This window comes from Emydura macquarii, unplaced genomic scaffold, assembly GCF_026122565.2.
Source record: "Emydura macquarii macquarii isolate MOO-44397 ecotype Brisbane River unplaced genomic scaffold, CSIRO-AGI_Emac_v2 contig_705, whole genome shotgun sequence".
Taxonomy (NCBI): domain Eukaryota; kingdom Metazoa; phylum Chordata; order Testudines; family Chelidae; genus Emydura; species Emydura macquarii.
This window is the reverse complement of record NW_027130842.1, coordinates 12,143,395-12,170,883: the sequence shown is the minus strand read 5'-3', so window position 1 is coordinate 12,170,883 and position 27,489 is coordinate 12,143,395. Positions and strand designations below refer to the sequence as shown.

The 27,489-nt window shown below is 40.8% G+C and overlaps 1 protein-coding gene across 1 annotated transcript in view; it reads right to left on the bottom strand.

The window, feature by feature from the left end:
- ESR1 (estrogen receptor 1) overlaps nt 1-25,722 on the bottom strand; it is a 285,662-nt gene extending 259,940 nt beyond the window's left edge. The window contains exon 1 of the mRNA XM_067542424.1: nt 25,611-25,722. The gene's annotated coding sequence lies outside the window, so the exon portion shown is untranslated. The remainder of the gene's footprint in view (nt 1-25,610) is intronic.
- Nucleotides 25,723-27,489: the final 1,767 nt, after the last annotated feature.

Below are 27,489 nucleotides of genomic sequence, written 5' to 3'. Positions count from 1 at the left end.
AAATAGATTGTCAGACAAACCTGATATTGTTTTTTGACGAGATTACAAATTTGGTTGATAAATGTAACTGTGCTGACATAATATACTTGAATAACAGGGCAGTCTGCAAAATATATTCGATGCCTGTATACTAATGCAAGGAGTATGGGGAATAAGCAGCATGATTTGGAAGTCGTGGTATATGAAGAAAATTATGATTTAATTGGCATTACAGAGACTGGGTGGGACACCTCTCATGATTGGACTACCAGCATTGAGGGGAAAAAAGGAGGAGGTCTTGCACTGAATGTCAAGAATATATACACTTGCTCTGAGATCCAAGAGGAAGTGGCAGCAAACCAACAGAGTATCTGAGTGAGGATAAAAAGGGAAAAGCATAGTAGTCATGTTATGATGGGGGTCTGTAATAGACCACCAAATCACAAAGAAGTGGATGAGGCATTCTTCAAGCAGATAACAAGATTAGCTAAAACATATGAGTTAGTATTAATGGGGGATTTAAACTTCCTGATATTTGTTGGGAGAAAAATACAGCAAAATTCAGAAAGTTAAGGAAACAACTAGGGGGTCATCCATTTTTTTGACCAACAGGGAAGAATTAGTTGCAAATGCGAAAGGAACTTGGAAGTAAGTGATCATGATCTGATAGAATTTAGGATCCTAAGGAAAAGAGGACATGAGAACAGCAAAATAAGGACACTGGACTTCAAAGAGGCAGACTTGAACCAACCCAGAGAAATGTAGGCAAGGTCCCACGGAGAGACCAGTTAGGAAGAAAAGGATTCGAAGGGGACTGGCAGTTCCTAAAAGATGTAGTACTAGAGGCTCAACATCAAGCTATTCCAATGCAGAGGAAAGACGAGAAGAGCCACAGGAGACCAATATGGCTGCACGAGGAGCTTTTTAGCTATCTAAAAACCTAAATGAATACATACAGGAAATGGAAGGAGGGGCGTGTCATTAAGGAAGTATACATGGGAATTGCACAAGCGTGTAGGCACAAAATCAGGAAAGCAAAGACAAGGAATGAGTTACAAATGGCAAAAAATATTAGAAACAACAAGAAGGGGTTCTACAAACATGTCAGACAAAAAGAAAGATCAGGGATGGTGTAGGTCCACTGCTCCATGGAGAAGATGAGCTAGTAACAGAAGATAAGAAGGTGGAGCTGCTCAATGCCTACTTTGCTTCAGTCTTCACACAAAAAAATAACGTGACCAGATGACTAACAAAGTTACCATAGACAATAAAGGGGAAGGGATGCAGATCAGGATAAGTAAAGAACACATCAGAGATCTTCTGACTAATTTGAATGAATTCAAGTCAGCAGGGCCTGATGCTATTCACCACAGGATGCTGAAGGAATTAGTTGAAGAAATTTCAGAGACACTCACAATAACATTTACAAACTCATGGACAGGAGAGGTCCCGGAAGACTGGGGGGAGCTAACATTGTGCCCATCTTTAAAAATGGGATAAAAGAGGAACCAGGGAATTATAGACCAGTCAGTCTGACCTCGATACCTGGGAAGCTACTAGAGCAATGTATAAAACATTCAATTTGCAAATACCTGGAGGATGAAGAGGTGGTCACTAGCAGCCAGCATAGATTTACCAAGAACAAATCATGCCAAACCAGCTTGATTTCCTTCTTAGACAGGGTAGCTGATTTGGTGGATGGGGAAATGCAGTGGACATAACATACCTGGATTTTAGCAAGGCTTTTGATGCAGTTCTGTATGACATTCTGTTAAGCAAGCTGGAGAAATGCAGGGTTGGTAGAACTACCATTAAATAGATACACAATTGGTTAAACAACAGCAAAGAAAGAGTAACTATTAATGGAATGATGTCAGACAGGAAGGAGATCTCAAGTGGGGTTTCACAGAGATCTTTTCTAGATCCGGTGTTATTTAACATCTTTATTAATGACCTAGATATAGGAATAGAGAGTGTATTGATCAAATCTGCAGATGACACAAAGCTAGGAAGGGATGCAAACACTTTGGAAGATAGAACTAAAATTCAAAGGGATTTTGATAAATTGAAGAACTGGGCAATAAACAACAAAATGAAATTCAACAAAGATACATGTAAGGTGCTACATTTAGGGAAGAAAAACCAAATGCACAAATACAGAATGGGGGATAACTGGCGTGGCAACAGCACTGCTGAGAAGGATCTGGGTGTGGTGGTGGATCACAACCTCAGCATGAGTCAACAATGTTGCAAAAAAAAAAAAAAATGCAATTTTGGATTGTATTAACAGAGGCATAGCATGCAAGTCAAGGGAGGTGATAGTACTGCTCTACTCAGTGCTAGTTAGGCCTCAGCTGGAGTACTGTGCCCATTTTTGGTCACCACTGTATAGAAAGGATGTAGAGAAACTGGAAAAAAAAACTTCCCTAGGTATCCCATTCCAGTGCTTCACCACCCTCCTAGTCAAAAACGTTCTCCTAATATCCAACCTAGACCTCCCCCACTGCAACTTGAGAACATTGCTCTTTGTTCTGTCATCTGCCACCACTGAGAACAGCCTAGCTCCATCCTTCCTGGAACCCCCTTTCAGGTAGTTAAAGGCTGCTAGCAAATCCCCCCTCATTCTTCTCTTTTGCAGACTAAACAAGCCTAATTCCCTCAGCCTCTTCTCATAAGTCTTGTGTTCCAGCCTCCTAATCATTTTGTTTCCCTCCATTGGACTCTCTCCAATTTGTCCACATCCTTTTTGTAATGGGGGGCCCAAAACTGGACACAGTACTCCAAATGTGGCCTCACCAATGCTGAATAGAGGGGAATAATCACTTCCCTCAATCTGTTGGCAATGCTCCTACTAATGCAGCCCAATATGCTGTTAGCCTTCTTGGCAACCAGGACGCACTGCTGACTCATATCCAGCTTCTTATCCACTGTAACCCTCAGGTCCTTTTGTGCAGAACTGCTGCCTAGCTCGTCGGTCCCCAGTTTGTAGCTGTGCATGGGATTCTTCCGTCCTAAGTGGAGGACTCTGCACTTGTCCTTGTTGAACCTCATCAGATTTCTTTTGGCCCAATCCTCCAATTTGTCTAGGTCACTCTGTATCCTATCCCTACCTTCCAGGGTATCTACCACTCCCTCTAGCTTAGTGTCATCTGCAAACTTGCTGAGGGTGCAATCTACCCCATGCTCCAGATCATTTATGAAGATGTTCAACAAAACCGGTCCCAGGACCAACCCTGGGGCACTCTGCTTGTGACCGGTTGCCAGCTAGACATTGATCACTACCCGTTGAGCCCGATGATCTAGCAAGTTCTCTATCCATTTTATGGTCCATTCTTCCAACCTATACTTCTTTAACTTGCTGATAAGAATACTGTGGGAGACTGTATCAAATGCTTTGCTAAAGTCAAGGTATATCACGTCCACCACTTTTCCCACATCCACAGAGCCAGTCACCTCTTCATAGAAGGCAATCAGGTTGGTCAGGCATGACTTGCCCTTGATGAATCCATGTTGACTGTTCCTGATCATCTTCCTCTCTTCCAAGTGACTTTAAATGGATTCCTTGAGGACCTGCTCCATGATTTTTCCAGGAATTGAAGTGAGGCTGACTAGTCTGTAGTTCCCTGGATCCTCTTTCTTCCCTTTCTTGAAGATGGGCGCTATGTTTTCCTTTTGAGCAAACACTGAAGAAACTATGTATGTTTAGTTTGGAAAAAAGGAGATTAAGAAGAGACATGAAAGCGGTCTTCAAATACTTCAAAGGCTGCCACAAAAAAAGATGGAAAAAAATTGTTCTCTTGTCACAGAAGGTAGAACACACGGCAATGGCTCAAACTACAGCATAGTGGATTTAGATTAGCCTCAGGGAAAACTTCCTAACCATAAGAACAGTAGAACAATGGCCAAACTTCTTAGGGAAGTTGTGGCATCTCCTTCACTGGAGCTTTTCAAAAAAGAGACTGGATAGCCATCTGTCTTGGATGGTTTAGATGCAACAAATCCTGCATCTTGGCCCGGGGTTAGACCCTTACAATTCCTTCTAATCCTACAGTTCAATGATTCTATAACTTCTGCAAGGCATTTGACTTTGTACCTGCATGGTAGCCATATGAAATAGATTAAAAACTGATAGATCCAAAAAGTAAATCACTGTAGGTCTTTCTAATGGGTTCCCGCAGGGATCTGTTATTGGCCCAGTAGTATTCAATATCTTTATCAATGATCTGGAAGAAGATATAAAAGCATTGCTTGTAAAATTTGCAGATGACAAAAAAATGGTGGAGTTGTAAATAAAGATGGGGATAAATCAGTTATACTGGCCAATCTGGATCACTTGATAAGGTGGCTCATTTGAACAACATGCATTTTAGTACAGCTAAAAGCAAGGTCATGCATCTGGAAACAAAAAATTTAGGTCACACAAAATGGGAGAGAATATGCTGGAATGCAGTGACACTGAAAATGATTTAGGGGAAATAACCAAATGAGCATAAGCTCCTAGTTTAATGCTGTAGCTAAGAGGGTGAATGTGATCCTTGGATGCATAAACAGGGGACTATTAAGTAGAAATAGGGAGGTGGTATTTCTTTATACAGCAGTAGTGAGACTACTACTGGAGTACTGTACCCAGTTCTCGTGTCTACACTTCAAAAAGCATGTTAAATTGGAAAGTATTCAAAAGAGAGCTACAAGAATGATTCGAAGTCTGGAAAACTTGCCTCACAGTGAAAGAATTAAGAAAGAAGCTCAGTTTTTTATCCAATTTCTGATAGTAGATAACTCTTCGATCTAGACCAAAAGGACATAATGAGATCCAATGGCTGGAAACTGAAGCTACATACATTCGGACTAAAATAAAGGCACAAAATGTTAAGGATAGTTAATCATTTAAGATTAGTTAGCCATTTGAACAACTTACCTAGGGATGTGGTGGTTTCTCCATTACTTGACATTTTAAAATCAAGACCGGGTATTTTTTAAAGAGATGCCATAGCTCAAACATAAGTTATGGACTTGATGCAGAAATTACTGGGTAGGATTGTGTGGCTTATGTTATTCACAAAAATAATCCTATTGGTCCCTTCTCTCCTTAAAATTGATGATTGTGTAAATTTTCTATACCCCTATGTGATTCCATCCATCCAGTTATGACCGCAAAGGTTTCATTCTCTGCTCCTGTTTGTGAACTCTCTCTCGCCCTAAACAACTTTTAACTAACCTACCTTAATGAAACATCTGAAGCCCTGTCCTCTTGGTGTGATTCTATATGTTTTTACTGCATGATTTACTAATCCAATAGTTATGACAAAGTGTTATTATTAACTAGCCATGCATCATCTGATTGCAGCTTACACATCAGTGAGAAAGTAAACCATTTAATAAATGAGAAGGTGAAATTAACAATGATTCAAAAATGACCGAGATACTTAATTCCCCTTTAAAATTTGTTTTCAAAAAAGTATATAGAAAGTTTGAACAATTAGAAAGGAAGGCCTTGTGAAAAGTATCTCTGGGAAAAGATAAAGGTTGGGGAATATATGGAAAATTTGGACATTACACATAAACTGAATGAGATAATATGCAACATAACATTAGGAGAATCTTCTGTTACACTTATTGAACCATTGCCAATTCTTTTTGAAAAGTTATGAGCATCTGGAGAGGTAACAGAAGAAAGAAGAAAAATATCCTATAAATTTAATCTCTATTTTTAATAATATAATGGAACAAATATTAAGAAATATATCCACTAACCATCTGGATGGTGACAGATTCGAGAATCAGACAATATTGGATTATAAAAATAAAAATCTTGCCAGACATACTTGATTCTTTCCAAAAATGCAATTACAAAATTAGTTGAAGAGGTGAATGAATAAGAAGCAATATATTTGGAATTTAGTAAAACATTTGATACAGTGTCTCACACAGATCTTAACTGAAAAATTAATTCAAATCGTCTTGGATAGCAACATTGCTAAGTGCAATGAAAATTAGTTAAAAGACCATAAACAACGGATAATGATAAACTGCAACATAGCATGTTAGAAAGAGATGCAAAATGGTGCATGAGGCAGTGTTACATGTTAACATTGGTCTTATTTAATATGTTCATTAAATAATTAGTAAGAGAGTGCAAACAGAACATTAGAGTCACAAATTATATTAAGGTTCTGTCTACACTAAAAATACAAGTTTGTTTTTCAAACAGCTTACACATCAGTGAGAAAGTAAACCATTTAATAAATGAGAAGGTGAAATTAACAATGATTCAAAAATGACCGAGATACTTAATTCCCCTTTAAAATTTGTTTTCAAAAAAGTATATAGAAAGTTTGAACAATTAGAAAGGAAGGCCTCGTGAAAAGTATCCAACCAGATTACAACATACACAGTTGAGTTGTGTTCATCAAGTAGCATTTTTCACATCTGTGTCTCTACATAAAAGAGATTTGGCACACTAACAACCTTTTGGTCCCCCCCTACTAGTATGCCTGTAACACACCTCAAAGAAAATGGCTTTGAGTAGTGCAAAGACACCACCCTTTGGATAACAGACGTTTTAACCTTGCTTGCATATCCGCACTTACCACATGCTCTAACTGGGATTGTAACACTGCATTCTGGGAAAAACTAGGCAGCATCCTATAGTGCCTAAGCAGGGGAAAAGGCGAGCAGAGCAGCACCAACAGCACGCAGGTCAATGTACTCCAGGATGTCCTAGCGCACACACAGCTGGGAGGCTAGAGATGCTGATAAACTGGTTAAACAGGTATGATTCGAGGGGCCAGCATGTACTGCAAAAAAAAAAAAATAGTACACACAGGAGAACAAATACAACTTTGTTTTTTTTAACCTGGTTGAGACCACTCCCATCTGATCTGGTAAGAAAAATAGCTGAGTTGTGTCCACTGAGAACAGCTATGTGCCAATCTAGACCTCTAGATAGGGTGAAACACTATTAGATGCCATAATTCACCATGTTGTGTATGGACATTAACTATGTTTAGGACTAATCTTGTCACTAATTGGTTACAGAGTCCGTCATTAGTATGCAGAGGCCTTAACTGGGAGGCATTATGGATACCATTCAGACTGGAGATATAATTCAAACATCTCATCCTTACCTTCTGGGCCTGTCACAGTTCTGCCTCTATCTACTTGTGGGCTCTGTCTTGTCGCATTCTTTCTGCCTCCAGCCCCCTCTGCTTGACCAGTTATGTCAGCCAGTCCATTTCTCCCATAGTCAGCTCAGTGCAGTTTTCCATCGTCCCTTTATGTCTGGAACACTGTCCCTGAACTGGTCTATAAGGCCACTGCACTCTCCTCCTCCAGAAGACTCATTTCTACTCCTACACCTTTAAGAAATTAGCCAAGCTGTTAATGGAGAGGCAGTTGGTAGAAGGAAATTTTCATTGCATGTTTTATCCCTTTTCTCTACCAATCATCTGTTGCTTGTCTTCTAAACTGTAAGATCTTAGGAGCGGGGCCTGAGAGTTTTTTTTTATAAATTTGTCCATCATCTCACAATACAAACAAATAATCATAACCAAAAAAAGCATCAAGTCACAAAGCAGGATGGTGATAGGTCTCTCTGAATTGCACAAATTTTGGGGCACCTTTTTACCAGAAAGATATTGACATGTTGGAGGGAGTTCAGAGAGGAGAAACAAAAATCAACAGGTAGCTGGAAAGTTTGACCTATGCGGAAAGATTAAAGGAACTGCATAAGTATAGCCTGTCTAAGTGATGATTAAGAGTCAATAGTTTAAATATAGAAAGTGTACCAAGGAGGAAGAGGAATTATTTTGTGTAGTGTACAAAAGCGTAAATAGGAATAAAGGTATGAAATTTTAAAAAGGAAAAAGGTATGATAAAGCTATGTGATGAATAAAAATCTTCCTGACTATGAGGATCTATTAGGTTGTGGATTAATTTTCCAGAGTATGGGGTGAAAAGCCAGTTACTTAGAGATTTTAAAACTGGACTGGGTAAGACACTAAAAATTGTACTCTAAGGAACAAAATCTTACATGTACCTGGAGATGAACTGAATGAGCTAACAAATCTGTCCATCTTCAACTTCTATTGTACTGTTCCCTAAAGTACTAATTCATTCCTTTGCTGCAGATGCCAGCCTTGACACTAGTTTCATTAGGATCCAAAGTGTGTTAAATCCACACTTCATAAATTATTAAAACATTACTTGTGTCCCCTGTCCCCCCCCCCCTGTTTTTATGATGCAGAAGACTGCTTATGCAGTGGACAAATAATGTGAGTTCTACTGCATATACTTTACTACCGCAAAAGCTTTGTGGTCAATGCTTGAAAACTCCCACATCGTCCAGAAAACACATTAGTCCTCTTCCTTTTTGACTGATTCCTGAAGAATGGTTGTCTTGAGTTCTGTCTTAAGTCCAGAATTCAAGACTATACCGTACTCCCCACATTCTGTCCAGATGTTCCATCTTATGAACATTTACTCCTGTATCTTTTGCCATGAAAACAGTCTATTCTGATAATTCTGGATGCCTGTTGGAGCAGAAAGAAGCTGTTCCTACGAATGATTTGAACTCCTCCATTTGTGATATTGCAGATGGAGGCAACTTTTCCCTTTGCAATTGCTTTTTTGAGAATTTTTCTGTGTAACTCCTATCTATCTGTCTCTGATCTTAGCTAAAAACAAGTGTTTCAAAATGCTGTCTGCTTTCCAAGGCCTGACCACAAATGTCTCTTTCCAATCACACTGGATACAATTGCTCTAACAGAGAGCTTAAATTCTTCCACCCACCCAAAAATGCACCTGCCAAAGAAGATTTGTTAATGGCTGGTTTGAATTCCCCATCCTTATTCAGAAATTTGATATGAATATTGTCACATTCTTCCATCATAGCAAGATATATTTAAGAAAAAATCGACATTGTTTACTCTTAAATTAAGCGCTCTCTTTCTTTAATTTCTTTTGTTTTATACGTCTTCTTGATTTAGCAAGAGCCATATTTCCTTTACCGCTGTCTTGGTCATTGTATCTATCTAATCTAAGGGAATAGACTGGGACACATGCATGTGTATAATAGACTGAGCCAGCTGCATCTGATTTTGAATTTTTGCCCTTTCTGTGAGAAAAAAATTTCACAGAGTGTACTGGAGGAGGAAATTTTTCTTTTTGGCTTCTTTTTAACTTCTGTGTATTTCTGTGATTTCTTATTACTATTTTTTTAATAACACAGAAATGAACTCTGATTCTTGCACGAGGAACCATCTGAACTAATCTTTTCAATTTCCCAGATCACATATATGGTTTTCATTAAATCACTCTGACTATATACTATATTATATTTCATTTAATGACTATCACTGATTACCTGACAACTGGGTGCTCTGGGGTATCTGCTTAGAGTGGATTTAAGTAAAGCCTGTAGTTGATTGAGATGGCATAGGAAGTAAAACACTTGTTTCCCTCATTAATGAAAAAGTAATCCAACTCAGAACCTCTGATGGAATTGCAGTACCAGTAGAGTACTGTCTTGGTGTTATTACACAGCGTAAGATAAAATTTGCACTTGGCTCTGGTTTATAAGGTTTCAGAATTACCACTGCCCATGTGCTTCCCTGCTGTGCCATTAGTGAATTATCATTAGTTACCCTTTGCAGCAGTGCCATGTTGCCTTTCATTGAGAACTCATCTGAGAGGTAGGTATTACACTTAGTTTACATATAGGGAACTGAGGTACAGAGGCATTAAGTAACTAGCCTGAGGATCCCTAGCGTAGATGTGTCAGAGCCAAAAATAAAAGCCAGAAGTCATGATACCTAGCCATGTGCTTTTACCATTAGGAAACACTTCTTCCCTATGTTCCTCAGCTTGACAGGTTGGAATTTTGCCTGTTTGTTTATCTGCTGATTAACTTTGTTCCTGGAATACAAAGGGGGAAAATAACCTCTCTCTCTGAAGCTCCTGTTCTGAATCCAAAATGTCTTAAATTGCTAGCTGTGCTAAGTGAAGCTTAGTACATAGCAGACAGAATTTTCTCTCAGGAGTAGGCATCATAATTGCAAATTTGTTTCAATTTTAACAGCATTTTCAGTTGCTTTTGACTTTTTTCATTCTCTACCTTTATAATTAGCATGGTATGATGGGAACACCAGCTGCAGAGTGTGCTTCCAAAATAATAATTCCCCTTCCTCCCCCAAGTCATACACCCTCAATGCTTTCACTTCAGGATTTACATTCATTGTGCAAGTAGAAGAACATAAACAACAGCTGCCTCTCCTGGAGGCAAAACCTATCGTAGAGCCTTAACTGTGACAGCCCTGCATTGATAGGTGTGGACCACATCTCTGTGGAGAGAGACTGACCTATAGACTATGGATATCTAAATGTAGCAGACTGGTGGATTTTATGAGGAGTGAGAATGTTATCTTTCTCTTTGGGTCCAAGCTGTAAATCCAAGGTGAAAGATACTAGATACTATTTGTTAGAACTTCTCTCCCCTGAGTGGCTTTTTCTCAGCTCGGTGAGCAGTGGTGGAAATTTCTAGCAGCAGCTGATGCAAACTGTTCATCAAAGATTTAAATTTTGATAAAGCATTTGGCCTCCCAGAGGTATTTCTTCCCAGCCCTGTCAGTAAAAACAGCAGGCAAACAACAAATGCTGAAGATGTGCAGTAGTTTGTGAAGAGGAAATTGAAGTTTTCATATTTGGGATATATCTACCTCTCGTTCTGTGTTCAGGACATGAGGAGAACACCTTGGCAGAAGCTGACTAGAATGATTACTCAGATTCTGTACAGTTCACTCTCTAGGCTCTTTGAAAAACTACAAAAATTCACTATCATTCTTCCAGCAGGCTCAGCATGGAAAACAAGCCAGAAAGTTACCAATACATTATGATTTGCATTCGGTGTGAGAGATCAGCCAGGGAGAATGGAAACCTTTGTGAACCCTGAATAGAAATACCATATGTAAGTGCTTATTTTGAGGTAGATAGAATCGGAAGATCTATCCACTGCCTTTCATGAAGTTCCTGTTCAGCTTGCATTTGCATAGATAAAACATTAAACGTTACAAATGCCACCCCCCAGTGTAATTCAGAGCACGGTCTGCATTTGTGTCTCTTCTGTGATCTTTTTCCGTTTCCTTGTGTTTGACATGGAAAAGGAGATCTGCTGCTTCCAATTTGTGGTTTGTGCATGTTGCCTCAGGGAGATGCAACTTCGCCTCAGAAAACTGGAAAAGAAAACTGGGTGGAAAAATTGCAGTGGCCAGGTAGTTTCTGATGAAGCAAAGTGAACTACTGCTATGGTGGCCTAAATGTATTTGCCTTGTTCTAGTACACGCAGCAAAGCATATGCACTGCAATGGAGTATTCAGTCCTCTTGGCCATGGTTGCTGTAACTGTTTGAAGCAGTCTAAATGGTACCTGGCCATTGTGCAAAGGATGAAGTAGGGTCTTAGGATGTTATAGTGAGCTAGCACTCTTATTGGAGTCTACAAAATGAAGCTCACAACTCCAGCACTCCTCCCACTTCATTCTAAATGACAAACCTATGAACACAAATAATGTGTGTTAACATAAGTGCATGAATAAGGTCTAGGGTGAGGTACAATATAAAGAGTCTATGAACAAAGGTTTGGGTAAATACTTACAACCAGACATTTAGATACCCACAAATATTTACTCCCTCAGATAGATATTAGAAAACAAAACAAAGTAGTATATAGACATCCCAACTCGGGGGGTGGGTGGGGGGGGTGTTAGTTCTCAGTTAAAAGTGCTTTAATTTAATGTTGATCCTGTGCTTAAAATCAAAAGCCTCCCTTCTCTTACTGATAACACATTTTAAAAGGGGTGGTCTATCCATGCATGTCCGACACACTATCTGGTAGTCACACACTATATACAACTATAAGAACACACCACCGTCGGCATAAGAACATCCGTTAAGTAACCTCCTTCCCAGCATTACCCTGCAGATCCAGTAGCTCCCACATTTGAAGCCCTTTGAATTTTGGCGGCCCACTGACTAAGAGTCAGTGACACAACATTGCCAGCTAAAGTTTGTAAGCCTGGATGGGCAAAGCTATGGTACTGATCTGCTTGCTGCTGCATGAAATTTTCTAAGTCAACAAACATTTTCTGAAAGACACTTCTCTAAACCTAAAGGCTACTGTATTTACTTTGTAGCTGACAAATATTTACTTGAACTCACATGCATTTATTCAGTAGGTACACTCTGAATCCATATACTACTATTACCACAAATGTAATAGATTATAGGGTCATCTTTAGCTCAAATATTCTCTTTCAAGTCCATGCATAATCAACTGGACTAAGACCTGTTTGATGCCAACAGGTATTCCAACATTATAACACTTCATACACAGGAAGCTTTGTACAATATATATTGCCTGGAGTGCAGAGGACAGGCTGTCATCACTGCTATGTGAAAAGGACACCCTTTTCACACTAAAGCACAACTCATTACTGTCCCAGATGTCAGTTTCCACTGCAGCAAGCTTAATCAGAATCCCTTATATCAACTCTCATAAACCAGATTGTAAAATGCACAGCGGATGCACGTACTAACATGGAAGAATACACATCTATCCACTGAATGTATACACAAACATGTGGACTAAAGTTACAATAAATATATAGCAAGCCATAAATGACCAAGAAACAAACAAGATTACCTACTTTCACAGGAGCGTATGACTTGCAACCAGACTTCTTATTTTAAAAGCAAAAACAAGCAGATGAAATATTACAATTTCATGCCCATTGAATGGCTCCTGTGCATGTGTGCCTGTATTTTCAGCTGTGATGAGATCCGTTTACTGGCAGTAACCAGGAGGCTGATATGACCATGAAATGAGGACACACAGTGACTGAAAAATAAAGTACTAGCACCACCATTCGCCTAGGGATGGAAAAACTGTCATAAACCTTAAAGGCCCCTTTGGATCCTGTCTCTATACTGTAAGCATGATTTTAACTTACTTACCATTGCTGTTATTGGAGATTTTTAATGAAGATACATTGTCAGCGTTATTAATTCGCCAGGAAAATCCTAATGCAGTCCAGATGATTTTCTCTCCCTGCTCTAAATCTTGGAGATGTTTAAAACCGTTTTGAGCTGGGTTTCTTCAAAATTTATCAGTTGGACAAAAAATAATAAAATACACAGGGGTAAGCATATGTTGGAAAAGAAACATATGTAGAACGCTGGTAAAGATATGCGGAAACAGAACAGGAGATTCATGTGCCCCATGCAGGAACAGGTCTTTTTATTACCCATTCATTGTCCTCAGCCCACTTACCACTAAGTAGTTGGGTACTTATCTGAAGTGGCCCTGGAAGGGATTAGTTCCCCACTGACTCTTAAGCCCTTCCCCTCTGTCACATGATCTTTCCATTTCTGCCTGGTGTTTCCTGGAGCAATTTAAGTTTGCCTCTGACTCCGAGGTAGAAAATGAGCTAAAAATATAGCTAAGCAATTTAAAGGGACACTCTCCAGTTAAAAATCATGTTTGTTACAGACAAATTTTGGCATCTGTGTTACAAACTCCAATTTAGATTATCAGCATTGAAATAGCTCGTTAAAATCTAACTTTTTGCCATCCAAGCTGTTTGCTAACTTACTGCATTTCACCCAGCTTGGAGAATGAAAAGCAATAAATCAGTCACTTCAACATTTCTTTACAGCCCATTTTGAATCAGTTTCACTTTCTGCTTCCCATGAAATAGAACAGTATTGCAATTGTCAGGCTGCAAAAACCCTCTAAATTATTTTTTTTTTCAATTCTTGAAAGATTTCTCTTGACCTTATGTCTTGTTAAACCTTTTTGTTACCAAGACCTAGTATGGGAGCCTAAATTACCTAATGAAATCTATTTTATAATGTTATTTAAAATGAGTTTGTAATTTCCTTACCAGGCCCCCCCTCCTGCCCAAAAATCATAACAGAGGTGTTGAAAACATTCATTACTTTCACCAGGTTTTGATTTTGGAAAGGGAAAGCTGTGCTTAGTACTATATTGATGGCCACATTAGAAACGCATAAATAGATAATATACAGTAGATACAGACATGATAAAAAAAGAAGAAAAGGAAGACCCAAATGTTTTACAAAAACAGGCACTTCGGGCAGGATGGCCTTTTCCAGCTCCTAACGTTTCTAATGTTTTAGTCAATATCTACGGTTTCATAGAATCAGAAGTGTTAGAAATGGCACAGAATGCCATTGGCTCATCTAATCGATCTTCCTGCTACTGCCAGACTGCTGCCTATTGGATATTTACTAGTGCTTTTTCTAGTGTCATTTCATAAGTTCCTAAACAAGACGGGTTTCCACTATTTGCCTTGGGAGATTATTTCTCGTTCAAACAGACCTCATTGTCCAGAACTTTGTCCTGATATTTAGTCTATATTTTCTATTTTTCATCCTATCCTATTACGTCTAGTTCTATGCAACTTAACATTGTTTCTCCCTCCTTGGCATTTGTGACTTTCTGAATACACGCAGACCACACTTTTTAGATATTTACAAAATGTCATGTCTTCACCAACTCTATGCTGACTCAACTATGAATATGTGAACTCTTAAACTTTTCCCAGTCTCTCTAGTTCTTTCGTCATTTTTATCAGCAAATCTCTGTCCAAAACTCAATGCAATATATTTCAGGTGTGGCCCCACTAGAAATGTCTAGAAAGGATTTATTATCCATCCCACCCCCACTCTGTACTATGTTGACTCTGTTCATGCAGCACACATTTGAATTGACCTTTTTTGTGCCATAATATATTTTTTGCTCGTTTCTTTTTTCTAAGATCACTAGGCCAACTGAATCACTTTCCGGATGCTACTTCTTTCCCACCTTGTAGAGGAAAACCAGTCTTAACAGACTGTTATGACTCCATCTACCATGAAAAGGTCAAAGGATGAAGAGATCTGAGTCAGAATAAAATGCACAACATCCCTCTTAAAATACTTGTTATGCTTCCGTCTTCTCTTCTCTCTGTTCCATCGCCAACCCAGACAGGGATATGAGGAAAGAAGAGAACTGAACGGTGAAGCATATTAAGGCAAAGGAAGGCAACTGGGAGGGGAAGACCTGGGTCAAGGGTCTGCAGATTAATGCCTTCCCTCTATGAATCTGGCTTCTGGCTCTGTCCCCGAATCAATCCTCCTTAGAACAGGGAGAAACATAATCCTGCAATTTTGACTTGAAAGGCAGCAACTCTGTTTCCCTTCCCTGGAGTCATTTGGACCAACCAACAGCTGTTCTTTCACCTAATCTGGATCATGTGGAATATTGCAATGAGCAAGTGGAGCCAGAACGAGTTGGGCCAGCCAGTAGCCATACTGCCTTCATAGGCTGGGTTCTGCTGGGTGCCATGGTGAAAGAAGAGGAGCCATGTGGACCAGCCAGATATGCTTCTTCATCCTCTGGAGTAACCCTACAAGAGGCTGTGGCGCCTACACACCAGCCTGAAGCCCTTCTCCCTCAGCTGAGAGGGCAGTGGAAATTGGAGCCCTCAGTCCAGCCCTTTTCTCTCCACCTTGATAAGTAGCAGAGCCTCTGGACAAACATGCAGCTAAGAGCCTTCCACTGGGCCCTGCATAAGAGATAGAGTCCAATTCCCTCCAGAATTCTCCCTCCTTCTCCTAGCTGTGTGGTTGAAAGAGAGCTTGTGCTTTAGCTTATTGTCCTCTAGAGAGAGCCTGCAGCTTGCTGGGCCACCCATCCAGCTCTGTTGGGGTTTAGAGAGTATCCCAACTTAACATCCCACTCCTCCTGCCGGAGGGCAGCAGGCAAGTAGAGACAGAAGCAGGTGGTGAGTAAACCAGAGGCTTCCCTCTCTACTGTTGTTAAAAGAACAATATTGTTGGTCTGAATCATGTCTAGCATGCACCTTTGACTAGAGCTCCACAAACAGTAAAACTATATCACCAGAATAATCCTCTCTCTTCCCGGCTTCCATACCCTTTGGAGGTGTGGGTTTCTCATCAGAATTGAAGCAGATCATTTCCCAGCTGAGTCCCCAACTCCATTTGCCATCTCCTCAGCGAAGAGTGAAGTGACTTTTCCCATAGCTTCGGTCTCAGCTGCCTCTGCTGCTAGCGCTACAGAGTCTACACCCTGAACCAGCCATTTCCCCTCTTTGGATTCCAATGACCCTTCAAAGGGCTAGGATGGTCCAAATGCCCCTGATTTGCCCAGGTTCTCAGGCTACGGCTGTTAACTGGTGCCTGGTTTTCAACCTTCTGTAGGGTTCCTGGCTTTGGATCTCCCATTTTCTGACCCTCTTTCACTAAAACTCAAGGCGTTTCATGCTGAACAAGATTAGATGGCTTTTGGCAGACCCACCTGTAAGAGCTCAGGTGCTTCCTCCTCTCTTCAGTATCTGGGAAGCAATCAACAGAGTTGGCAGTGTGCCCGCCCTAGCAAGTAAAGCAATCCTAGCCCCTGAGGGAGCCAATCTGGCCATGATGGGAGAAGCTCCTGCCTTCATACACATTTCAGCCCTGCCTAGAGGGGGAAATCTCCCTCTGATTAGCTACTTTCCCCATTTCCCTGCTTCCTGGGGAGAGCCCCCAATCAGAGTTGTTGGAGGAAGCAGGCAGAGCCCCCACCTCTCAGGAGCTGGCACCCTTCTCACAGGAGGGGAGGGGGAAGGAGAAACAAAAAGAGCCCAGAAGCTCAGGGCAACTCTGGCTCCTCTCCTGCTACAGCTTTCCAACCAGGCAACACCAGGCCTGGGAAGGGCGAGAGGGAGTGAATAATCCCTAGAATAGCTGGAGGAGCAGAGGTGCAGCACTGAGCCAGGGACAGATGTGGGGCTGGGGCGTGCATAATTATTTAATTATAATTTTGAGGTTTGGGGAGAAGCTGGAAGCTCCACAGCATCAAGCAGGCAATGAGCTCCTGCGGCAGCGGGGCAGATCTCCTGACTTTATAAATTCAGCAAAGATGGCAATACTAATTCCCCCCTCCCCCCTCACACACACGCACTGTGGGTGGGCAGGGAGAGTTCAAAAATCAGAAGATAGCCCAAAAAGCGTGATGTAATCTTAAAAAAAAAAATACCAAAACCCCCCCATGATTTTGGGCTTGTGATTCATTGTTTTTGAGCTTCTGAGGCTGGCAATACTAGTCTGGGGGCAGGTGGACAGGAAAATTAATGTACCTAAAGCCACCACTTGCAATTAGTTTTGTCTGACGAAGCATAACTGGGGGCGTAGTGTCCAATTCTCTATACCCTAGTGCTGGAGGCCCAGAGTTCACTGGGCACAAGAGGAGCTGCCCACATTAAGGGAAAGAAGAGCCAACATGAACATCCTTCTTCTTGCTGAACTCTGTTCGACTTTTAGGGGGAAGGTGGGAGAGATGAGGAAAGAGAGGGCAGGATTACAGAGGCCTCCAGCCAGTGGAGAATAGGAGCAACATGGGGTGAAGAATGCTGCTAAATGAACTCCCCACTCATCCTGCAGGAAGGCAGCCAGGGAGCAAAGATAAAAAGCAGGTGGTGACGAAACAGGAAATTTCAGTGTTGCCAAAATGGCACCTTTCAAAGCACTTGAAAGAGAAAATCGTTTCCTTCAGGGGATGCCAGCTCCAGACACATTATTCTTCCAGTGCCACAGAAAAATATTAGTACACATTAAACATAAAAAGGAAAATACTGTCAGTTTATATCATCTTGTGTTCCTTCATTGACACTCTACAGTTAACCTCTTTTCCCAAAATAATCCTGACATCACTGATCGACAATGCTACTGAGCAAACAAGAACATAAACAAAAAATCCATACTAATTTCCAGTTTCATAAGCAGCACAGTTAGAAATTGAAACAAATAGAAAAAGCAGCATTTACCAAAGTGAAAAAGAATCTCTACTGTCAAATGTCTAGAACCAGTACCATGTCTGTAACTGTACAATTAGCAATTATTTACCATAGTTGTTTTTATTTACAGTAATCACTTAAAGCAAGAATATATGGTACCACTAAGTTTCTTTGGACTCTACTTTTATCCATCATATCACTCTAGATTTCTTTAGACTAATATTTGTTTAGTCTTTCTCCTAGGTTTCTTTAGTCTATTCCACTGTTGATGCGCACGTTAATTCCCATACAGTGCTAGTGTGTAGATCAGTGACAGAGTAAGCCTCTGAGTTTTATAGCCTTGCAGAAAACAGATGGTTTGGTGGGAGAGGGGCAGTTTGCTTTTGTTTTAAGGGGAGAATACTCAGTTCTGGTTCCTTCTCTCTGCATAAGTTCCATTTTTCAATAATAGACTTTACATGCACATACCAAGAGGAAACTAAATGATCCTACATGTGCTTCACAGACCATAACATCTGCCCAGGAGGAGTCATTTCAAAGTTTTTGTTACCTTGGATGAAATATTTGTAAAAGGAATATGAATATTAGAAGGAAGAATTAAATAATAAGGGATTAGTGTATATATATAGTAACATATACAGCTTGATGATCACACTGACTTTACTTGGAGTTGAGGGTGCCCAGCTACTTGCATCATGGAAGGTATTTGTTCACTACTATGAGATGGACAATAACAGCCACTTAGAAAACAAAAAATGGTGATGTAAACAGTTACTTAACTTCACATAGATAAATAAACAATTATCTGTTTGATGAGATCATGCAAAGTTACAGTAGGTAGTGTACATTATTATTGTCATTCATTTTAGAAGAAATATAAACTCTCATGCTTCAGGGTACAAGCCAACCACTAACTGATGGGGATTAGGAAGAAACTCCCCATGTGGGAGTTTCCATAGTTATTCATTACAGTTTTTCGTAGATCCCTCTGAAGTATTCTGTATTGTCCACTGACTGACACAGGATGCTGAACTTCAGGCAGTACAAGTCTGATTTAATAAGGCAAATCCCATGTTCTTACATTCTTATGTCAGGACTAGACAAATTAGATGACCTATGTGAGAGTCTCAGAAAAACAAGAGAACAGCAGCAAAATCAAAATGCTGATGGTATTTCTCTGCGCATTATACTGAGGTTAAAATTTTGCCAGCACATGGCCAACTCCCACTGACCTTATCAGGGCTTCTGAATGTGTATACAAGAGCAGAATTTGACCTGATAAAAGAAAAGAGATCAAGAAACTAACAGATCTGAATGACATATAGTAGGATTATACAGTAATTATTTTATCCTCATTTTCTCTTTTTCCTTTTGATTTTATTCTCTTAAAATTACCCATGTTTGCACTGTCACAAAATCCAAACATAACATATCCAAAATCTACCCTTTCCTCTCCATTCCCACCACTAACCCTCATAAAAGCAATAAAATGCAGCTAAACCCCTTCATTGGTACATTGGTTGTCTCTTGTCTTGGCTACCCCCATTGTTTTCAGCATGGCCCCAAATTGACTACCCAGCACCTATGCCATCCAGAATGGAGTAGGCCCTTTAAACAAAAGGAAGTGGATGTTACTGGTTTTCTGACCTGTGTGGTATTGTGAAATAGGAGGAATTATGTTATGTATTAGGATATGACTGCACAGCAGTGTGTGCCCACACGTGTTATCCAAGCCCACCTCTGAACATCCACACTGCAGAGCCACACATGCCCCATAGCTGTGCACCCACATCCACACTGGCATTGCAGTTACATTTGTTTGGCACTAGGATTTCTAGGAGGATATCCCAGGGTTTTTAGCACATTGCCAAATGGAGCCACTCCAGCAATTGGCTTGCAGTGTATTGTGGGAGAACTTGTCTGTCCTTCCTAGACCACAATGTGGAAGTGGTTTTAGCCCATCAATACATTTAGCTGAGGCACTTCTGGCTCTGCAGTTTCCTCACTTCTGTTCTTTCCAGCTGGTGCCAAGGCATGGATCCATTGGATGAGTTTGTGGCTGAAGTGAAGCGGGGTAGACATTCTGTGAGACTCTGAATGACATTTGATCAGCAGTTTCTGAACCATGAAAGAAAGTGACAGGACTACACGGGGCTTTCACCCATATCAGACTGGAGAGACCTGATGCTTGCTGCAATCACTGTGGATTTCCCATCTGTAGAGTAGCACTTCTGCTGGAGGACAACTAGCACAATGTGGCTGGGTCACATCATCATGTAGCCCTGGGATGACCAACAGCAGCTCCAGATCTTCCACATGAGGAAGGCCACCATCATAGAGCTGTGTAAGGAGCTTGCCCCAATTATCCAGCTCCAGAACACTAGATAGAGGGAGATCTTAACTATCCAGAAGCAACTTGAAATTGGTATCTGGAAGCTGGCTACCCCAGACTGCTGCAGGTTTGATACTTTATTAAACGCTTTAGCTACAACTTCCTCAGTCTTTGTTCTTTTCCATGTTCTCACACACCAACATATTATGCAACCAAATCAACGTGTTAAAGCCAAAAGTATGAAAAGAAAAAAATAGGATTAACAAAGCCACTGCAAGTACAGTGGCTGCCTGTCCACAAGTATCTATTTACAGACATGCAAAGTGAAATAAATGCTAATGTGTGCAAAATAGTGCAATTAACTGAAGGCCAAGTTCCATGGTTGTAATGAAACTGGATGTCAAATATGTTCCTCAGCTTTTCCTTCCTCTTGGCCTAGTGCATTGACCATATTACACCTGGCTGTATAGGTCGTGTGGATTGTGCAGGGGTGGAATGCAGAGGGTACCTCCTGCCCATCCCAGTGCATAGAGTCGCTTATTAACCAACCAAGTCCAGAGTTTCTCCAAGGGATCCAATGGCTACAGAATGTGCTATTTACCATGGAGGAAAGTCTCCGGGCACTAGCGATGGCACAGGACCCAGTAACGGAGCTGCTACTGGAGCTAAACCTGGAGTCGATATTGGCAGCCACACCCTGTTAGCCATGGTGGTGAACAGTTTCTCCAACAATTATTAGTCCTGATCCCTGTTCGACAACGGTTCTTTCCTCATGCTCCTCCTTTGCTTTTTTTTTTTTTTTTTTTGGATACTCCTGATGTTAGTCCATCTCGCACCACACATCACTGAACATCTCATTTCCGACCCGCTTCCTTCTTCCATGCGTGTTCAGGGTCTTTTCCCCAAGAGTCCTGGGTGCAAGTGTTCGTGCAGCTGAGGTGGCAATGCCCACCAAGAGCATATTATATTTTTTCATGAAAGGAAAAAAATCCCTCCACTTCACATGGCACACCGAGACAAGGGCATAGTTTGAAACTTTTAGCAACCTAGTATGCTTTTTTTCATCTCCACACTCTGGGCTATTCAGAAGCTCCTTCTAGCAACATATCCAGACAAAAGACAAACCAATGTAAGAACATCAGATTTAATTAGTTAAATCAATAAACAAACAAAACAAAGTTTTGGGATCTGGTTTGGGTAAGGGGCTAGGGCAATCAGATCGGGGCTTTGTTACTAGTATTGGTTTCAACATTATTACAGGCCAGGGATGCCTTAAATTACTATGTTAGAGATTCCGGTCTAGAAGAAGGAACACATTTTCCTGGCTACAAATTGAATCCCATCTGTCCATGCAAAGGAGATTTTTCATTGCCTGGTGACTGAACAGCATATCAAGAAATGGAGAGGGCCGCTTAGTCATAGAGGCAGCCATTGGAAGTTTGCCTCATGCAGCAATCTCACAATCTTGAGTTTCTCCTTTATGAAAAGTTTTCAAGCATCACCTGCCAGTAATGGGGGGAAATTTGGGTGAACATCAATATAACGTTAGGTGAATAACTATTTTTTCAGTTTGCTGGCACGCTGAAAAACGAAAAAAAATGTGTGTGTCAGAATCCAAAAATGTCAAAAAAATCTCAGCAAATCGAAAAAGTAAACAAAAAAATATTGTTTCCGGTTGAATGACATTTTTCACTTTGTTTAATTTCTGGGCAATTTTTTACATAAAAGCAAAGGAAATGAAGGGCTAGATTCACAAAATGGGTCAACCAAACCTCCTTTTTTTGGTGACTAAACTGTTTGTCCAAATAATTTTGCCCAGGTATAGATTAACAGGATGTTGAACTAGGATACGGAGGCTTGCTAACAGCTGAGCTGATTCACTCTCTTCCCCCTCCCCAGATGACAGCATGCTGCAAACGGACAGAACCAGAAAGCCAAGCACTGAGGTCCACCAGGGACTTTTACCACTTAATTTAGCCACTGGGATTTATAATCCATACTGTCTGGGATAATGTTTTAATGCTAGTTATGCTATAAAGCTATATCATTCCACCAGTGTGACTGAGTTACAAAAGACAGCAGTATTTGCAGAGATATCCATTCATACTTGCTAAGACTGTATGCCTTAATAATTTGAATCATACCTACCTATCTTATTGCATGCAATATCCTCCATAACAATAATTGTATTGGTCATAATCTAGAAATCCCTGCCTCTTATGCCAGTTTTCCCCATGATAATGATAAAGATGGCAGGAGTCATTTACCCAGCTGCCAATCCAGTTCCTACTTCTATGTCACTCCCTTGCTAGACTATTTCCCAGGACCATCCCTGAACAGTCCTCAGAAAATTCACCCAGGACTCCTACTAGCCCCTCTGGCTGTACGGGCTGTTCCTGGACTTCCAGTTCTGTAGCCTGTTCCTGGGACTCTGCCCCTTGCTCCATATGTGGTCTTCTCCGGTGCTGTCCACATAACCTCTTCCTTCCTCTTCCTCCAGCCTGTCTGTGTCCAGGAGCATGTTATGGAGAATGATGGGCAATGTGCTCGTGGCTGTGTCAAGCACCCGAACCAACTCACAGAAGGCACATCTAGGCAGGTGGCTGGACCTGCTGTTGCCCTCCTTAGCCTTGCAGCAGAGTGTGCTGGACGCACACCCTGCACTGCACACCACTCAAGCTGATGCCCACCTCCACCCAGCCTCTTCGAGATGTTCTCATGTAAATAGATACGTTAGGTTCTCCTCCCAAAATCATGATCCTCAATGTATTCATACCCCATTAGCCACGACCCTGGGGTGCTCCTCTGTCCAGCTAGCAGAACACTAGAGGGTGGACATCTTACTGTTTGGCACAGCTGGGCTGAACTGGGCAGGAACTGGAGTAGATCACATGGAAATGAAGGGTTAAACACCAAGCAAGTGTATATAAACCGGCAGGTGGCTTCCATTGCAGGGGAGGCAAGAGGGAAGTGAGCAAGTAGAAGGGATGGAAGATACAGGGAATTATGAGTATGGCATTGGAGGACAATCTAAACATGAACACACTCCACACTGCAAAGTGGTCAAGTGTGGACACAGCTCAACACGCACTTTTCCCCATATCCCCAGCCTAGCACGAGTTCAACACACTTATAAATGCTTTTAAGGATATTGAGTTTAGATGGGAGAGGGTTGAGCAACAACAAGCAGCAAGCTTGCAGTGTAGACATATCCTCAAACTGAAACGGACCTTAGTGTACTATACACACTAAATCAAGAAATTGATCTGTTAATGAACATACAAAAGTGCTTTTGGAATAGGACAAATATTGGAATAGACTCAAATATACATTTTCTAGTTGCATTTCTTTTTTATATACATTGAAACCAGTTTGAACTCAATGGTTAAATTAATCACATATTACAAAATTATGGCAGAATAAGACACTCGAGCTATTAAATTATGCTGTGAAACTTAAACCCCTGTACTACTGAATAAAGACCATTTGAAGAAATTCATATATGTTCATCCTTATCGCCTGATATTTTTAGCAGTTCTTTCCTTCCAATTTTAATCACACTGTGGGAGAGTTACTTTGGCTAAGTGAAAAGTGCAAGGAAATGAAAAAGAGTAAAATATAACATATTTTAACTGTTTTGTTGCTTTCAGTATTCACAGACGGACAATCTCCTTTGAGCTACAAAACCTCAAAAATAAAAAGCATTTAAGCATTACATTTATTTCAGTGAAATTTCATTTCTTTTTTTAACTGATGTTAACAAAGTACTATTCAAGTATAAACACTCCAATTATTTTTTTAAAAAATATAACTACCCAAGTCACTCAGGTGCTCAATAGTTGACCTTTATCAGATTGGCTGTCTGACAGTGCTTTGGTGGGTCACTCTGTTAAAGACAAATATGTGTACTTTGCTGTCCAAAACAAAATATCTGTTAGTTATCACTTGTTCAGCTCTTATCAATGCTCAATATCCATATATATTTATGATGGAATTCCTTTATAAATGTTGTTTAGCTAAGCTAACAGATGTAAATGGCCAACTTGATTTAAATCAATTTTCATTGATAAATGTATTGAATAATTTAAATTGGAACTATAAATGGAAGTCAGTTTTATGGACTCTTGACAATGAGGGATAAAAATGCAACCACTCTACCAAAATATTATATTATATTAGTGAGTAGAATATTACATTTTCCAGAATTTCCTAGTGTAGGGGAAGTTTTACACTGGAGCCTACATCAATAACAACAATACAGCATGAATCATGAGATAGAAAATATAAAACAAAAGCAATGGGAAAAGCTACTGATTAAAATACATGTATCATAAATAATGCAACTAATCCTAAAAGTTGCACAATACCCTATCCAACTTATTCCATTAGAATGGCAGCCTTTTAACATAATGAATGCAAATACTTTAATGTATTTGCAGAATAGAATTATATAACAATCTCATCAGATTCATACGGTGACCATGAAAGTGTATGCAGCACTTTGCCCTTCAATTCTGCTGTTCTCATGTGCTAATACAGTTTATTCAGTATTCCCCAGTCAGTCATCCTGATTTTAACATCTGTATAAATGACAAGCAGATTCTCTTTCCTGGAGGAATAGCTTGGTGTTCACTGAACTGAACAGACGTTATTGTGCCCCTAAAATGATTTGATTGAGATTTCACATGAGAATTCCCTTGTCACATATGTGTCAAACATACACAGATACATGTTTCTGTTGGGAAACCTTATCAGACATAAAAGGGCCACTGACTACTATGCTGTAAAGTACTGATTTTAATTTCTGACTTTATTTTTCTGTATCATCATCATAATAGAATTATTTCCCTGTATCACAATAGCACTTCATTATACGTCTAATACTACAGAACCAGTACAAAATGAAAGAGCAACAGTAAATTCACATTTCAGTTTCATATTAGTGTTTTGTAACAGACTAAAAAAACCCAACAAATATCAAACAATATGATAAATAAATGACTTCTTAAAAGTTAAATGATATTGCATCTCACTTTTTTGTGAAGTCTGGATTACTTAGAAGAAGAGTTCTTAAGCAATGCAAAAAATACCCCCCCAGCAGCAGCAGCAAAAACTAACTTCTTCCTGATTATCAACTAATAAATATTCATTTTGAATTTATCTTACTACCACACCTGGTTTATTGTACAATTGTATAACCCCATCAGGTAAACTTTAAAACAACACAACATCACTCCCCTAAACTTTCTGAGAATAAAACTCCTTTAAAAAAGTATTCTGTTGCAGCCAGTTATTATGCTTAAAAAATTATCCACCTTCAACTCCCAATACAAGAAACATTTTTACTTTTAACTGAAGTTAACATTAGAAACAGAATGGCAAAAACTGGTAATAGCTATTAATTTAGCAGCTATTTATATGTTTAGAGATTGTTGTAAACATTACCAACCTTAGAAGAGTCTAGAATACCATAGAAATAGACATTTCTGGACGGAAAGAACTTTAGGCCCACCTAATCCAACTTCTAAATTGTGACAGGAACAATCAGCTTCTCATGTACAAGTATGTCCCAATGACTGCCCTGTTTAATCTTAACCTCTTATTATACCAGTAACCACCACTAGTTCTTGTCACAGACTTTTTCACAAACTAATGACCCTTTTGTGAAGAAACTCCTCCTTTTCTGTATACTTATTACTGCTCTATAACATTCTCTTTGCAAATTATTTCCATGCAGTGATTACAACACTTCATTTCACTTCTCAACTCCTATTCCTGTTTACACAGTTGGAAGTGCCCACGATTCTTTGCCACTCCTTCCAGTGCGTGGTACAATGTGTCTTGGAGTTCCAGTCCTTTTTTTTTTTTTTTTTTCCCCCAAACTTCTCTTGACAAAGTCTTTCCACCATATCCTTGGTGTAGAAGATCTGGCAGGGCGGGGCAGGCAAGCAGTCTATTGCCCAGCGAGGCTTCACAGACTGAGGTGAAGCTGCCACTGCAGGGACACTGTGGTAGTGGGGCAGGGAGACACAGGCCCTCCCGACTCCACCACATCCCACCCCCCAGGGCCCTAACAACAGCAGAGCGTTCGGCCACTGGGTCAGCAGGGCTCCAGCCACAACTCACTGACAGGTGCTCGAGCTCGAGCCCAGCTGGACCAAGGTCGGCTACCCTGGGGCTACTTCCTCCACCCTGTGCCTGTGTACCTGTGGCCAAGGGTCATCATCTGCCTCCCGGGGTACGTCACCAGCAGCAGACCAAGCAAACCCTCACCGTCTGGGTTGTCCAACTGCTCAGATGGTTTGGATGAGTCCTCGAAGCCGCTGGAGTCCTTGCTGGCTTCTCCCTCCAGTGGTTAGCCACTGACTGAGCTGTAGGGCCCAGTGCCCACCCTTTATATTTTCTGTTCCTGCTCCTGCTCCACCCTTCTGTTTCTGGCACAGCAGGCGTGGCTTCTCTGGCTCCACCTACCAGGGGTTGAGTGGCAATCCCTTCCTATCAGTCTTGGAGGGAGGCCACGCCCCCTCGTTACACTTGATTTTCCACAGCCTTTCTTGCTGTCCTCTTCCTCCCATGCTTTCTTTGCTGGTCATTCTTCTCCCATTCTTATCACATGTCCAGCCCACCTCAAACATGTGCTTTCCAGCCTATCTGTCATTGAGAGACCTAACTTCATCTTCCTCCTAATTTCTTCCATGCATACTCTATGCTCTGCTGGCCTACCATTTCCTCAGGATATTATTGATGTGGACACAGTGGCAAAATGAGGGCAGACAGGTGGACGGATTTTAAGTGGTAGGCCGCAACTTTTGATAAATGTTAACATAGAGGCGGGTTGCTACCCGCCCATCACCCATACACACCTATACCAGGCATTTAATTGGTTCTACTGCGGGGCTTACAAGGATCCTACCATATAACCCATAACTTGTGCTAGGCTGTCATCAGCCTAGCTCCCAGGACTCAGCCTGCTCTGAGTCCTACCACTCTCCCCCTGCAAGGGGGATAGAGGGAACAGCAGGGCAGGGACATGGGCCCACAAGGTCTGACCTCAGCCGACGAAGAACACAATGTCCCATCCCATCCCATGAGCCCAAGGCCCATCAGCAAATCCCAGGTCTTTTACCCATGGGGCCTGTTCATTTTATCCTTTTAACCACATTGGGAACTGACCACTGGGGGTGCCGGTGACTAGTCTGGTTGTTCACACACACACACACACACACACACACACACACACACACTGCCTGGTACCATGACTCCTGCCCAATCCATTCTCTCTCATTCCGTAGCCATATATCAGCACCTCCACCTGACAAGCGCACACC